Source organism: Trachurus japonicus, chromosome 5 (genome assembly GCF_045865225.1).
Source record: "Trachurus japonicus isolate A0001 chromosome 5, Traja_1.0".
Taxonomy (NCBI): Eukaryota; Metazoa; Chordata; class Actinopteri; order Carangiformes; family Carangidae; genus Trachurus; species Trachurus japonicus.
Window position 1 is genome coordinate 25,054,841 of NC_140911.1, and position 16,370 is coordinate 25,071,210.

General features: G+C 42.2%; 1 long non-coding RNA gene across 1 annotated transcript; it reads left to right on the plus strand.

Annotated features, from left to right (window-relative positions):
• The first annotated feature begins 9,190 nt into the window (after positions 1-9,190).
• Positions 9,191-10,389, plus strand: LOC146987670 (uncharacterized). The gene is made up of 3 exons (XR_015035935.1): positions 9,191-9,564; positions 9,653-10,126; positions 10,298-10,389. It is a non-coding gene; the product is annotated as an uncharacterized LOC146987670 (long non-coding RNA).
• The last annotated feature ends 5,981 nt before the right edge of the window (positions 10,390-16,370 follow it).

Sequence of the window (16,370 nt, forward strand, 5' to 3'; positions counted from 1 at the left end):
CTACCTTGGTGTACTATGATGTAAACAAGAGGACAGCAGTCTCGGCGGACGCAAGCAGCTACGGGATAGGGGGGGTCCTGTTGCAGCTCCACGGTGATGACTGGAGACCGGTGGCGTACTGTTCGAGACGACTGACTGAGGCTGAAATGAGGTACGCTCAAATAGAAAAGGAGTGCCTAGCGAGTGTGTGGACATGTGAGAGGTTTCAAATGTATCTCTATGGCTTGCCATCCTTCAAACTAATCACCGATCACAAACCACTCATCCCTCTAATGAACTTCAAGGACCTTGACAATGTGCCTCTCCGCTGTCAGAGGCTTCTGATGCGGTTGATGAGGTTCAACCCAGAGGCTGAGTATGCTCCAGGGAAAACCCTGGTCGTGGCAGACCTGCTGTCCAGGAGCCCGCAGAGGGACACAGAGCACAGTCCAGCCAGTCACACGGACGTGAAGTGCTACGTTGCAGCAGTGTTGAGCAGCGTTCCTGCATCACCCAAGAAAATGGACTGCATTCGGACAGAGACAGCAGCAGATGAGCAACTGCAAGACGTGATCAGGTACATACAGGGGGGGTGGCCTGAACACATAGTGCAAACACACACCAGTGTTAGGGAGTACTTTCCTGTTAGGGATGAACTGTCTGTTAGTGATGGGCTAGTAACCAGGGGGTGCAGGATAGTGATACCTGGAACAATGAGGTCAGAGATGCTAGATCGTATACATGAGGGCCATCTAGGAGTTAACAAATGCAGAGACAGAGCCAACGCTTCAGTATGGTGGCCTGGCATGGCGTCTCAGATTACAGCTAAGGTAGAGAACTGTATGTACTGTCGTGAGCAGAGGAGAGCACAAAACAGAGAACCTCTCCTGTCAACGCCTCTTCCAGATAGGCCGTGGAAGAAAATTGGCATAGATCTATGTGAACATGAGAGAGAGAACTATCTGGTTATAGCAGACTACTACTCTAGATACTTAGAGATACTCCACATGCCAACCACAACAACTACACAGATAGTTTTGAAACTGAAGGCCACATTTGCTAGACACGGGATAGCTGAAGAGGTAGTCAGTGACAATGGGCCACAGTTCAGTAGTGACAGCTTCAGAGACTTTGCTCGTAAGATGGACTTTATACACACAACCTCTAGCCCCCATAACCCACAGGGGAATGGCCATGCAGAACGTGCAGTCCAAACGGCCAAGAGGATTCTGAAACAACCTGATCCCCTGCTTGCTCTCATGGTTTACAGATCCTCTCCACACAGCAGCACAGGTGTCAGCCCTTCTGAGCTCCTGATGGGTAGGAAGATCAGGACGACGCTGCCCACCCTGGAAAAGAACTTACATCCAAAGTGGCCGAACAGAGAGCACGTCAGAGCTCGTGATGCTGTGGAGAAAAGCAAACAGGCGTTCTATTTCAACAAGCGCCATGGTGTGAGGCAGCTCACACCACTGCGGCAAGGAGACCATGTTCTCACCAGACTGGACAACCAAAAGACCTGGACCACACCTGCTGTGGTGGCAGGTGAGAGCACCACACAGAGATCTTACATCATCGAGACAGAGCAAGGAGCTCTGTACAGGCGAAACCGTCGCCACCTTCAAGCTGTGCCGGTTGAGGGGGCCACGGCGACAGCCAACACGAGCCCTGAAAAGGGCCCACCAGACACTCAGGCAAGCCCAACAACAAGACCCCCGGGTCCAACAGTGAACACTGATGGACTTCCCCAAACCAGGTCCGGTAGACCTGTCAAACCTGTCTGTAGACTTGACCTGTGAGAGTGAGAGAAATATTGTTTGAACTGTTCATTAACCTAAAAAAAAAAAAAAAGGAAATGAGAAGAAAAGAAATGACAATGTTATACATAGTGTTTAATGGTAAATGACAATGTTATACATATTTGTTATACATTATTGGTAAACGCTAATACACTTAAGTTTTGGGTGCACGTTCACACTTTAGCCACTAGTGGGCACTGCTGTTATTTGGCTTTAAGCAGATGTTGTTGTTATTTGCACTAAATAATAAGTGTTATAGTTTAGGGATTGTTGCAATATCCAAAAGGGGGAGATGTCATAGGCGGACTACGTCAGACGTACTAAGCAGAGTAGTTGCGTGAGACGTGAGGAGGAAGGGGAACTTGAAGCGGGAGTTTACGAGGAGAGAATAAAAGGTTTCTGAAAAGCACACTTTACACCCAAAGTAAAATAAAATCTATTGTAAAAGAGTCAATAATAAATTTGCTAAGGTCTGCCCATAGTTTTTTTGTGTAAGAGCAAAGCCAGAACAAATGAACAACTGTTTCTGGATGCAAATTACAGAAAGAGCAGTTAATATTAATGTCCTTTTTATTAAATTTTTGCATATAATGATTAGCTGGATAATATTTATGTATGATTTTGTAAGAAACCTCCTTAACCTTATTTGTGATTAAAAACTTGTTAGGAAGCATCCAAGTTTTTTTCCAATCAATATGATCTGTGAAACGATTCCAATAAACAGTAATATTAGGGGTAGCAACAATATCTTTTTGGAATAAGGCACACACTTTTTTATTATTTTTCTTTTGGGTCAGTGAGAAACATGTTTTTCCTTCTGGAGAGTCAGTTGAATATGGGACAGATACAAGTCTAGATGAGGATGTACAACTGTTTTTAAAAAGCATTAAAGTGCCTGATGGTATAGCATTAGTGACAACTGAAAATTCCTCAGGAGTGACTTGGAGATTATGTCGTGACAAAAAGTCTCTGTAAGACAGCAACACTTCCTCATTTAGCAATTGACTCACCAGCCAAATCCGGTTCTGGAACCAGGTTTCAATAAAAAGGGACTTATTTCTAACTATGATATCTCTATTGTTCCAAATAATATATCGGTGGGGTGAAAAGTTATGCTTATAGATGAGAGTCCAGGCTAGGAGGACCTGTTGATGAAATACAGATAGTTTAACCGGGAGTTTTCCTACATTATAGTTACAAGACAGTATAAAATGAAAGCCTCCAAAACGAGAGAAAATATGGTGGGGAATAAAATTCCAAATTGAGGTGGGATTTTTTATAAATTTTTTTGCCCAATTAATTTTAAATGTATTGTTTAAAGTTTTAAAATCCAGGAAGTTGAGCCCTCCAGATTCATAATTATTCATGACGATACTTTTTCTAATGTAATGTGTACGATTTTTCCATATGAAATTGAAAAGCATCTGGTCAACAGCTTTGCTAATTTTATTATCTAAATGTAGTGAGATAGCAGCATAAGTTAATCGAGAGATTCCCTCTGCTTTAGTTAAGGATAAGTCCCTCTGTAACCATTGATTTAATTTTTTTTTAGTTTTTTGAATAATTGTAGTAAAATTTAGGTTGGATCTTGTCTTTTGATTCTTGGTGATTATAAGGCCTAGATATTTGACTTCATCTTTTACTGTTATGTTGCAGATAGAGCAAACATCGCAGTTTTGAACAGCTAGCAGTTCACATTTATTAATATTTAAGCATAGACCAGAAGCCTTGGAAAACTCATTAATGATGTTGAGGGCAATAGGTACTTGGCTGGCATCTTTTAAAAAAAGCGTAGTATCATCAGCCAGCTGACTAATGAAAATATCCCTACCAGCTATATTAATTCCTTTAATGTTGCTATTAGTAATGTGTGTTGTAAGAATTTGTGTACAGAGCAAAAACAAATAGGGCGAAATTGGGCATCCCTGTCGAATACCTCGCTTGAGGTTGAATCGTGGGGTTGTGCCATGTTTTAATTTAATTGAACTATTACTGTGAGCATACAAGGTTTTAATAGCCTCACGAAAGTAGCCACCAAATCCGAATTTTTCTAAAGAGTGAAAGATAAATTTATGTTCTATTGTATCAAAGGCCTTATAGAAGTCCAGGAAGAGAATAAAGCTGTCATCAGATACCAGGTCAGAGTAATCAAGGATGTCCAATACGAGTCTGATATTATTTGAGATGTGTCTATTTCTCATAAAACCTGTCTGTGTCTCGTCGATAATTGTATCAAGGACTACTTTAAGTCTCTTAGCAAGCATAGCAAAAATCTTATAGTCATTGTTAAGTAGACATATAGGCCTCCAATTGTCTATAAACAGCACATCTTTATTAGGTTTAGGAATCAGTGTAATGATACCTTGAGTGAGGCTTGGAGGAAGTGTATTATTTTCAACACTTTCTATAAATACCTGTAATAAAAACGGGGCTAACTGATTTGAAAAGCAGGCCGTCTGTGCCAGGGGATTTATTGTTTTTAAGAGAGTCAATAGAATCAAGAGCCTCTTTCAGAGTGAAGGGGGCATCACAGTAAGCTTTGTCATTTGAATCAATTATTTTCAAGTCCTTTATAGAATTTAAATATGAAGTTGCAACTCCCTCATCATATTTAGAACTATATAAATTACCATAAAAGTTACTGCAGAAGTCAGAAATTAGTTTCATGTTTTCAGAGACGACACCATTAATATTCAACTGGTGGATAGAGTTGATTTTGGAGCGATGTTTTTCAAGTTTAAAAAAATAAGCAGAATTTTGCTCACCTTCCTCTAGCCAATTCTTTCTCGATCTCCTCCTGCCTTGCGTCGATATATATCGTCAAGTTTACCTTGAAGGTCTAGCAAAATCAGCCTATCTTCCTGTGAAACATCCTCGGGAGACGTCTGATAATACAAAGCAATTTTAGAGATTAACTCTTCTTCCTCAATTCTTCTAGACTTGGCAATAATACTTCCATACCTTCTCAGGAACTTGCATATTTCAAACTTACATAGCTCCCAGTTAGAATTATAAGCTTTCTTTCTACTAGCTTTATCCCAGAACTGGCAAATTAATTTGTTTATTTCTTTTATAACCGGTTTATGCTCAAGTAAAGAGTTGTTTAATTTCCAATAAGAGGATCTACAGTGGGTCACATCGGTTGCTAATAATTGTACATTAATATATATTGCTCTGTGGTCAGTTAAAGGCGTGGTAAGGATATTAACTGTAATGTTATTTTCATTAATGGAGTTTGATATTAGCCAGAAATCGATGCGGGATTGTTTACTTCCCATTTTATTACTCCATGTGAAGGATTTTTCATTTGGGAATTTTTTTCTCCATACATCTGAAATGTCAAATTTCTCCATCAGCATTTTTAATCTTGTATTAGGAGGAGAGGATTGAGTTGGGGGCCACCTGTCAATTGTATTATCAAAAGTTATATTAAAATCCCCACCAAGGATAACAAGAGAGTTGGGATATTTGGAAAGCCAATTAACAATTCTGTTTTCTATCAGGTCAAGTAAATTGTCGTTCTCTAATTTAGAATTATATCCATACACATTAACAATGATGATGGTAGTATTAACAGATCTAATTACCAATAAAATGTAGTGACCCGAAGGGTCACAATCTGAATGCAGGACATTTCCATTAAAGGTATTTTTAGCTGTAGTGACTCCGGCAGAGCGCTCAGAGCCATGTGAAAACCAGACCTCGTTGCCCCATTGTGACCTCCAAAAATTTACATCAGCAGATATAGAATGGGATTCTTGAAAGAAACAAAAGTCTGTTTTGAGTTGTTTGGCAAACAAAAATAAGGCTTTACGCCTGCAATTCTATCTTAACCCCCTGGCATTAAGGGAAACTAAACACAAGGACAAAGTTGTCAAAGAACAGAGAAAAAGTTATACAAAGAGAAACCACTCACTTAGATGGAGTATATCACTCATAAGGGGAACCGAGTGCTGCATTATTAGCATAAAATATGAGTAGAGTTAAGGTAAGGCCTAATGATAGACCAGCAAAATAAATAAAATAAAATAAAAACACAGCATATTTACTTACTGTTTGTAAGATCTGCCATCATAATAAAATAAGGTATAGTGCAATTAAGGAAGGGGAGATATTAAATGGTTTGAGCCTTTTTCTTTCTTTTTCATCTCCTATATATAAAAAATATATTGAAAAATAAATAGAGAAAATAAAATGATAAATATGAATCTGAAAATGAGAACGAAAGAGCTGCCTCTGAGTCGTGTTAAAACAAAAGATGAAAATTCAGATTACAGATTTTTAGGTGTTCTGATTTTGTTCTGAGTTAAAGAAAAAAGGGAACAACCTATCATAATACTTAGCTATAACTGACAGGATAGTCCTAAGGAGGGAGATTCACTTCGGATCCACTGATGAAGGCACGGCCTCCAACAAAGTGGGCTGCTTTCCCCTCCTTTCGAGCCTTCTCGATCATTGGCCACAGTTTATTCCTTCGTTCTCTGTCCTCTTTTGAGAGATCCTCGGCGAATCTCAAGCCGTTGTCCCGTAGAAAGCGGGATGTCTTTGCAGCTTTCCACACTGCATCTCTGTGTACTCGCGATGAGAACTGGATGATCACTCCTCTTGGTTTTGGGTCGTTTGGTCGTTTGTTGCCGAGGCGGTGCACCACATCAATGTTGTCAACGAGCTTGTTTTTTTGTTCTGGCAAAACACCTTGACAGATTTGAATGCCTTTTTGCCGCACATCTTCCTTCTCCGTCTCTTCCACACCATGGAGTCGCAAGTTCCACCGCCGAGAGTATGGGTGCGTTCCGATCGACCTTTAGTTCCCTGCGCAGTGGACTACACAGGGTGTGCCGCCATTTTAAGTGTGGTTCCAAACCGCAGGGAGCAGTTTGAAGGGAACTGTGAACTGTGCAGGGAAGGAGTGAACAACGGTTCCTCACTTCGCTCAGTTCACCGGACGTTATTACCCATCAGTCATTGCGGTCCGGACAGTTGACAACAAGATGGCAGGGAGCCCCGACTTCGTTTACGTGTGTAAGTATCGTTGTTGTAACAAAAGTTGACGGTATTACTATTAATAGTCCTGTAACATGAAATTAGTGGTATTACTTGTAGACAAAAATTTCACAATAAGCTACTTAAAACTCGAGCTGTCGTTGACAGAAGCTACGGTGGTTTGGTTAGCATAAGCTACGGTGGTTTGGTTAGCATAAGCTACGGTGGTTTGGTTAGCTTTGGTTAGCATAAGCTACGGTGGTTTGGTTAGCATAACTCAATAAATGTTGATGCTGACATTAAAGTTACCATCAAGTTTCCCTTTCCTTTTTTACTGCGGTAATTATTTTAAGACACCGACAAGTCAGCTAACGTTAATAGTTACGTACAAGGCACTACACTTATTTATGACTTGCATAACGTTGCTCTTAGCCTAACGCTAACTGTTAATTCAGGGTCCCGGGAGGAGACCACGGAATTTATCCAGCACCGGAGCGAGCTGGAACATCTGTTCACGGGCCGGCGCAACGCTGCAAAGAGCGGATGGGAGTAAGTTCAAAGATCACCTAGCTGTACGAACGTACTAATGTTATTATTCTTTATTTTCGAGTAACGTCCTACTGCATTTTTAAAGTAGCTTTTATTTCCTACACTGTACTGAATCATTTGTTCTCTTTTAATATCTGTCTTTTCATTCGTCAAAAAAATTTAAATAATTAATTTAGGCTACACATAATTTTTTCTGGAAAAGCAATACTTTCATTCTGGACCCCTCTAAGTGCACTGTAGACGTGTCATGTTTGCAAAAGTATAGCTTTTAATACGCATTCTGCATACTCAACCTTTAAAGCTCCAGTTGGTAAGTTGACGAAAGTGAAAGTAAACTCCGCGACTTGGTCGGAAATTTCAAGACAATACTCCGTCAGGTCCCTTTATGAACCTCTGCCAAAGAGTTTATAAACCGTCTTTGCCTCTGCCAAGCGCCCCACACACACACAGACACACACAAAGTAGCCATAAACGCACCCACAGAAGATGTACCGTATCCATAGCACGACGTGTAGGAGCGGCGATTGGCTGCTCCTCTTGCTCCCTCTACCTGACTGGTGGAGAATCGTCGGGCGCGGTGGATTTTGGCAAATACGATTACAGGCTGTAGGTGGAGCCAGAGGAGTTGGATTTTGTCCTAAATTACTCATTTAATGTCTGACCATCAGAATATAGTGAGAGTTCCAGCAAATATGACTGAATAATTGTTACCAACTGAAGCTTTAATACATCTTTGTAGTTTTGCAATATCTAATGTTTTTGCAGGACCTGAAGAACCCACCAACTGGGTCGGGAGTGGAAGCAGGTGACGTCACCGCAGCCTCCTGGCCCTGGTTTTATGCCATGGATGCTTTCCTAGGGCAGAAAGCATCCATGGCTCCCCCAGCACTGGTGTCAACCCTCCCAGAGATCCCATCCACCTCATCTGATGAATCCTGTGCCCTCAGTCCTACACCTCAACCTCAAACCATACCCAATTCCCCAACCAGACCTGCTCCCACGGCCACACTCTCAGCTAGTGCTGTCCCCATCATCCCGCCAACCAGACCGAAGAAGCGCGTAGTGGGAGAAATTCTGGACCTCCTCAGGGAAGACTCCAGAAGAGAAGAGGATAGGGAGAGGCGGATTATGGACTTTAATGATAAATTTTTAGTCCTTTTTGAATCAATTGTTAAAAAATAGAGATGTGTTTTTTTTTTTTTTTTTCTTTAGCTTTTTTTTTTTTTAACTTTATTTATTGATTGCAGATCTGGTTGGGGAATTGGGTTGAAAGGGCACAGAATCACTGGATGAGGTGGACGGAAAAACGTTTCACATTTATTTATTTATTTATTGAATGAATCTGTTAGTAGTAGATACAGGAAAAAATATTTATTTATTGAATCAGACAGAAATCAGAATCAATCAAATCAATCAAAATCCCTAAATCAAATCAAAATTAGTTTATACAAATTACAATTATTATTATTTTTTCATTTACACAGATCATTATTTATTGAATCAATATGTACAGATTCAATTATTTATTAAATGAATGTTATACAGATTAAATTACTTACAAATTGAACATGTATTGATCTTCTCTGAATCAATATGTACAGATTAAATTATTTATTAAATGAATGTTATACAGATTAAATTACTTATTTACAAATTGAACATGTTTTGATCTTCTCTGAATTCTAAAACTAAAACTGAATAACTTAAAAAAAAAAACTACTGATTATGCAACAACTAAACAAATGGGGTAAGTCCAGAAATCACATTACTAATAATCATGGTCTTGTAAAACATTGTGTCTGTGCTGGGGGGCTGATATTAACGCCGCAAGTTCTTCTCTTCTTGCAGACCTCCCTTCTGCCACATGGCCACATGCTCTGTTGGGTTCAGCCACTGCCTCGTCCATGACATCCCCTACTCCCAGGCAGATATTATGGAGGATGGTACAAGCAGTCACTACCTTGGGGACAACCATCCTGTCCAGTGGTAAGGTCTGCAGGAAGATGGCCCTCCACCGGGCCTTCATCCTGCCAAAAGAGGTCTCGATTACGCACCTCGCCCTTGAATGGTGCTTGTTAAAGCGGGCTTCGATTGGCCCCTGAACAGGTTCCCTGTATGGGGTGATGATGGTGATGGGGTTTTCAATACAGGGGTATCCTCCATCCCCAAGCAGGAAAAAATCTGCGGGAGGATACACTGCAGACATAAACAGTGGACTGCAGCGCAAGACCCTTGCGTCATGGGTTGACCCAGGGTATCCACAGAACACATCAATAAATCTGCCATTATTATCACACACAGCTTGCAAAACAACTGAATAAAATAATTTTCTGTTGAAATAGCAGATGGCGTCATTGGTTGGAGCTTTAATCCGAATATGGCAGCCATCTATCGCGCCCAAAGCTCTCCGGAACGCTCCATGGTTGGCCAACCTGGCAAAGCCTTCCCCCACAGCCCTCCTTTCGTCCTCTGTTGCTGGGAGCCTGACGATGTTGCTGCGAAATTGCAGGAGTGTCTTCAGGACCTCCCTGGTGGACCGGAAAACAGTGGTCTTGGGCATGGCGAAAACCCTGCAGACAACACGGTAGGAGGTCCCACAAGCCAACCAGAAAATGAAAACTAGCACCTTAATGGTTTGGCCCCATCCATGGTGTCGATCCTCGTGCAACATCCTGAGGAGGGCATTCAGAGAATCCCGGCTGAGGCGAAAATCAGGTCTGGTGTCACTTTCGCCGTCAAAAAAGAGTTGGAGCACTGGCACAGTTGGGTTGATTTGGCTATATGATCTGGGGTTGTCGTCCTAAAAATTGAGATTTGTCAATAAAAGAAAAAACATTTTTAAAAATGTGATCATAATAGTATATGGTTTTTTTATTTCTATTTAACAACTGTGTATCTGATTGTTTGCTTTCAGGCCTTGTTGTCTATGTTCTTTCCCCCTCTCTTGTTTCCATGTACTGCCCCTCCCTCTCCTTCCCAGCAGTGAGCTGTCCGTAGGAGGATTTAAAAGGAGGAGAGAGCTGAGCTATGCCAGTGGGCCGAATTAGCAGCATGGAGTTTGCTTTGTGTTCTTTGCTTGGAAGATCATCATTCATATTGAGAATCGCCCTTCGTTTAGTTTTGCATTTTCGTTGTGGTTTACCTTTAGTTGTTGGCTTTTTTGTTAATAAAACCTTTGTTGTTGGTAATCTCTGGTTCCCTCACTTCTTTTGCCTATTATTTTACCACCCTTATCCCCCTAGTTTTTTCCTCTGGGTTTGTAACATACAAATAAAGGTTTGCATTATTATTAGTAGTACTACTACTACTGCTATTACTACTACTACTACCATGTCTCTGAAATATAGTGGATTGGAAGTATGAAGTTGTTTAAAAAGTACTCCCGTTGTTTCATGTTCACCACTGCTAAGGGAATCTCATCTCCAGTCCCCAAGGTCCACCTGACAAGTTACACTATTGTTACATTGTTATTGTATTAGTGATAAAATACATTTTAAGATATTGAAATACTAGATTATTCAAATAATAATTAAAATATTATATATTTATATTAAGATATTAAAATATTAGGCCTGAGGACCTGAGTTAAGAAGACGAAAAAACAACCACCTGGTGGCGCTAGCTAGCAAAGGAAAAAACGGTAGGGTAAAACATACTCGCTCAAGGGTTAAGGCAAGCATTGCCAGAAGTCTTCTCATTCGCAGTCGACGTCTACGACGGGCCCTTTCACGTTGCTGGTGCAATATGAAAAAATATGCCAGACTAAAGGCTAAAATAAGGGAGTGTGGCTCCATTTTTTCTCCTCAATTACCGTAGGCTACGTTGTTTATGGCAACAACAACCGGACGTTACGGCCGTTATTTCTCCGTTATTAAGGATTTTAAAATAATCTGTAAGTAGTCTGACACAATTTGTTAATGATGTGATAAGAATCTCTTAAGGAATGACACTGTACATCTTGTAAATTCATCAAATCACATTTATTTACAAGTTTTGCTTGTTAAGCTTACATTTAAGTTGCTTATGGCGACAACAACGGGGTGTATGAGATGTAACGGTTATTTAGGAATGACACCGTACATCTTGCAAATGACTGCGGTAATGCAAATGAATGAAATCACATTTATTCACAACACATGTTTCAGAACTCGACCGGAAGCAGCTGTGGCGTTTGCAGGGTGTTCCGATTGAAGTTAAATTCGTCAAGTGAAGTTCCCTATGGCAGATTCCCTGTGCAGGGAGTAGGGAGTAGGGAGCTCTGTCCAAAGTAAACTGTGAATCGGAACGCAACCTATCTCTCCAAGTCAGAGATCTTTTGTTGACAGACATCCACTCGCTTTTCCTCATAAGAGGCTCGTTTCTCAATCGTAGATATTTTGACTTTCATATCCTTAATTTCCGCACAAGCAAAGTCAATAGTTTTTTTCAGACCTTCTATTTTCATTGCGTTTTCACCGACCATCTTCTCAATGCTGTCAGATCTTGTGTTTATCAGTGCAGATAGAGAAGTGACAATGTCACTGGAGTTACCGTGCTCGGTGCTTTCGCGTGCATACATAGTCTTTTTTGGAGCCAGTGATTTGCTTGGGGTCACAGGGAGAGGAGGAAACTCGTCAAAGTCCTCTGTACCGCCGGCAAAAGGTAGTGGTGTAGTCGTGACAACTGTCTATTAGCACATTACCTCCTTTAGCATTAGCTCCAGGCAATGTTGTTTTGAAGCCTTCCGTAACTCGACTTCTGTCTCGTTTTGGTGGCATTTATGTAGTCTCTTCTGTGTCCGCCGTGCTAGACTTTCTTAATAAAAGATGTTTGCCCGGAAAAAAGAGAGAAAAAAAAGCTGTAACTCTATGTGACAGTTGAGGTTCCTGTCACTATGCCTCCAATTGATCATGTGCCCTGGCTACTTGGCCAAGGGGATGTCCCTTTGGGTGACTGGCAAGCGCGCATGACTCTTGCCCGGGAGGTGTGGGTTCAATCCCCACCCGGGCCCTCTTCACCTTGCCACATTCTGGCGTTGTCGGCAGGATCCATGTAGCACTAGGGGTGGGTCCATGGATTCCTAATGTGTGGCAGCCTGCGCGGAAGCACGAGGACGTGCGTGTGAAAAGAGGGGGAGAGATGTGACAGTTGAGGTTCCTGTCACTATGCCTCCAATTGATCATGTGCCCTGGCTACTTGGCCAAGGGGATGTCCCTTTGGGTGACTGGCAAGCGCTCATGACTCTTACCCGGGAGGTGTGGGTTCAATCCCCGCCCGGGCCCTCTTCACCTTGCCACATTCACTGTAGTAAAAACTAACTTAGCAGCACTCGGTGAAAGCGTGTGCTCACTCGGCCATCTTGGCACGCTCCCGTAAGTTGTGAAAATTGAGTATAATATAAGTTGCACAGCAAAACAGTCATTCTTTGAGCTTAAGAAGTGGAGGAGGAAGCAGCCTAATTGTGTAACGGGGGCGTGGCCTAATTCTGTAACGGGGGCGTGGCCTACTTCTGTAACGGGGCGTGGCCTAATTTTGCGGCGGGGGCGTGGTCTAGTTTTGTGGTGGGGGCGTGGCCTAATTCTGTAACGGGGCGTGGCATAATTCTGTTACAGGGGCGTGGCCTAGTTTTGCGACGGGGGCGTGGCCTAGTTTTGTGACAGGTTACACATACACACACAGAGCTACGTGCCGGTTTGAGTCCTTCAATTCTTTACCTACACCGATGGCACACTAGCCTCGTAAACCAGCCTCTCCCGGAAATGCAATTCATTTCATTTCTGAGGGAGAGTCTGGCCTCGCTGTAAAGGGGTGTTCACACCAAACGCGATGCTGCGTTGTCGCGCGTCGAGATTACATGTGGAGTCACAATAATAACAGAGGAATATTATCTTACCTGTTTTTTTTTGTTGTTTTAAAGCAATACTTACCTTTCTGGAACTTTTGCACATTTCTTTGTCTAAGTTAAAATGCTATTAATAATCTGATAATACATTAAAATGTAAGAGAGTAGGGCGGCTGTGGCTCAAGTGGTAGAGCGGGTCATTCACTAACCGGAAGGTCGGTGGTTCGATTCCCGGCTCCCCCTGTCTGCATGTCGAAGTGTCCTTGGGCAAGACACTGAACCCGCACCTGCCCTGTGTGTATGTGTGTGAATGATTATCTCCCAAAGCCTGTCTGCGAACAGTGCTTGTGTGAATGTGTGTGAAAGGGTGAATGCGACCATTACAGTGTAAAGCGCTTTGAGTGGTCCTAGTGACTAGAAAAGCGCTATATAAGTGCAAGTCCATTTACCATTTTACCAAACCCAACAGGATTAAAAACTCATCATTTTTTCATTCTCATATAATTCTGAGAAAAGTCTGACCAATAATATTATTCGGTCCGATTAATAAGATTTGACGAGCGACCGAACCTACTTAATATGTAATCACTTTGTGCACCCCTCTCCTCCTCTCCCCCCTCCCGACCAGGATTGACAGAGCAGTAGCAGGACACAGAGAGCAGAGGAGACTAGAGTCACAACACACACAAGAAAGAAGGTTTTTGGAAATAAATAGTTTTTTAAAAGACCAATAACTGCAGCCGCAGCTGGTCGCGGAGTTTCATGTCTGATATTGTAACGTTGATAGTGAGCAGCCCCGAGTGGGGTCATCCCTATGTTCCCACAGCCCTATGTTCCCTCAGCCCTATGTTCCCTCATTTCTAACTTTTGTCGTCACTGAAAATTAGGCCCTATGTTTCCTCAGCCCTATGTTCCCTCATTTCTAACCTTTGTTGTCACTGAAAATTAGGCCCTATTCCCACAGCCCTTTGGTCCCACCATTGGTTGGGTTTAGGCAATGAAGAAAGGAGTTGGTTAAGTTTAGTAAAAAGACCAGGTAGAGGCTAGACAGGCCAGATAGACAGAGTCCAGATAGGTAGAGAGAGTCCAGAGGGAACATAGGGCTGAGGGAACGTTCCCCCCGAGTGATACGTAAACACAGGAAGTCACATGTGTCTATAAAGCATCCAGTCCTAACGGCTGTTAGCTCTGTGCTAACGGCTAGGCTACTGTTAGCTCTGGGAGTTCTCAGCGGTCCGGACCCGGTGGAACTCCGGACCGGCGCGGCTCGACTCAGCTCGGTCTGGATTTATTTTGGCCCTGAACCAGCGCATCAGGTGGCGCTGGTCCGGCCGCCAGCCCGGCTCGTTGAGAACTGTAATCTGTAACAATCACTTCCCCTGCGTCTCCAGTAGCAGTAGGCTAACAACAGTTTATTATAAAACTCATCAGTCATCATCACTGAGTCCGTTTATACGGTTTAAAACTCCGGTGTTGTGTTTGTTTGTGTTGTTCCCGTTTCACTCGCGTTCCTGTTCTGTTTACCGTTGCCATGCCAACGCATGCAGCGGGGAGGGAGGGGGCTCGTGGAGGTGCAGCAGGAGGGAGAGGTGGGTGGGACTTGTGAGGGAGGTGGAGCTGTTGATTTTCAAATGTTTGTGCTGTGCTGAGTGAAATGCCAGATCGGTAAGTATTGCTTTAAATTTAATTTTTAAATTCACTTAATCTCGACCACGTTCCGCCCGACGGTTTGTCCATGACTTTATCCGTTTATCCATGGCATAAAAAAATCCACATTCATGACGGTGATGCGCATTGTCGCGGTTACCATTTCCCAGCAGCAGTAGCGCGTATTTTCAAATTTGACAGAAAGGCGCGCACAGTTGTCATTGGCCATGCGCTGTGATGCCAGTCAGACCAACCAATCATGTTCAAACGCTCAGGATGAGACAGCCAATGGATTTTGTTTACTGTGGTAACATAGTAACAGGGGGAAAAAATTACTTAAAACCTTTTATATACAGTCCAATAAATGTGTGCATTTAGTTTTATATCATTCATTATGATCAAAAGAGAAAAGAGCTGATGTACATTGTCCTTTTTAAATAAATTAATTTAATTAAATAAGTTAAACATTGTATTTTTCATTAATTTATTGAATACATTTTGAATGATGAAGTTATGGGTTCACACCATGGTTCACACAGATAGTAGATACATAAGACAACATCAGCCGCAGCTGGGTCCAGCTTCAACCCTGATTCTTGCTTCCATGTTCTTCTACCATCTGCCATGCACTTATTGAGGACCTTTGTCCATATGTTGGTTTGACTGATATGATACCAAGCTGAAGACTTTATTGTGCACTACTTTTAATATTTTCAAATGCCTAGCTCAGACTCACTCTTTCTCATTTCTTTTGATGTTTTGGTTTATTAGCAGGGGCGTCACTAGGTTTTAAGGACAGGGGGGGCTTAGCCCCCAGTAGATGCACAGGATATGAGTGAATGTAGTGCGCAAGCACGAACTTTCACAATGGCCCGGAAAAAACACAATATTTAGAATTTAGAGTAAATTTAGAGTATTGAATCATGGGCTAGTTGAATTGAGGAATAAGTAAAGTAGTACATCTAATGCACATATGTCAAACTCAAGGCCCGCGGGCCAGATGTGGCCCGCCAAGTCATTTTATGTGGCCCGCGAGTGCTTAATTATGCCAAATTATCTTTGGCCCGCTTGATAATATCTAATTATGGCCCGCCGGTATGTTGCACGTACCACTAAAACTACAAATCCCACAATGCACTGCCAGTGCACGTCTATCAGGGGGCCGCGAGCAACCTGATCCTCTGTTGTCAATTGAGAGGGTGATCGACGATGTGCTTTTTTTTTCTTGCCGTTATGAAACACACAGCACACAGCGCGAGTGCAGCTGCAGATTGACACTGGGGAGCGCTGGAGAACACAGTACCGTACTTTTTTTCTTTTTTTCTTTTTTTTTTTTAGCAGCGCCGTTGTTACAGATGATGCACACGCAGACGTCCCTTTATGTTTGTCGTCTGACCGTCTGTCACTGGACTGCGCTGCATAACTGTCAATGTCTAACTTCCTGCTGAGAAACGAATGACTGATATGACTGAAGGCACGAGAGTAGGAGTCAAGCCCCCATAAGTTGACAGAAGTTTAAAAAATATTAATTGATATTAATCAGTCAAAGTTTTTGATATTGGTTAATCATGTGCATCCCTAATTAGAAATTA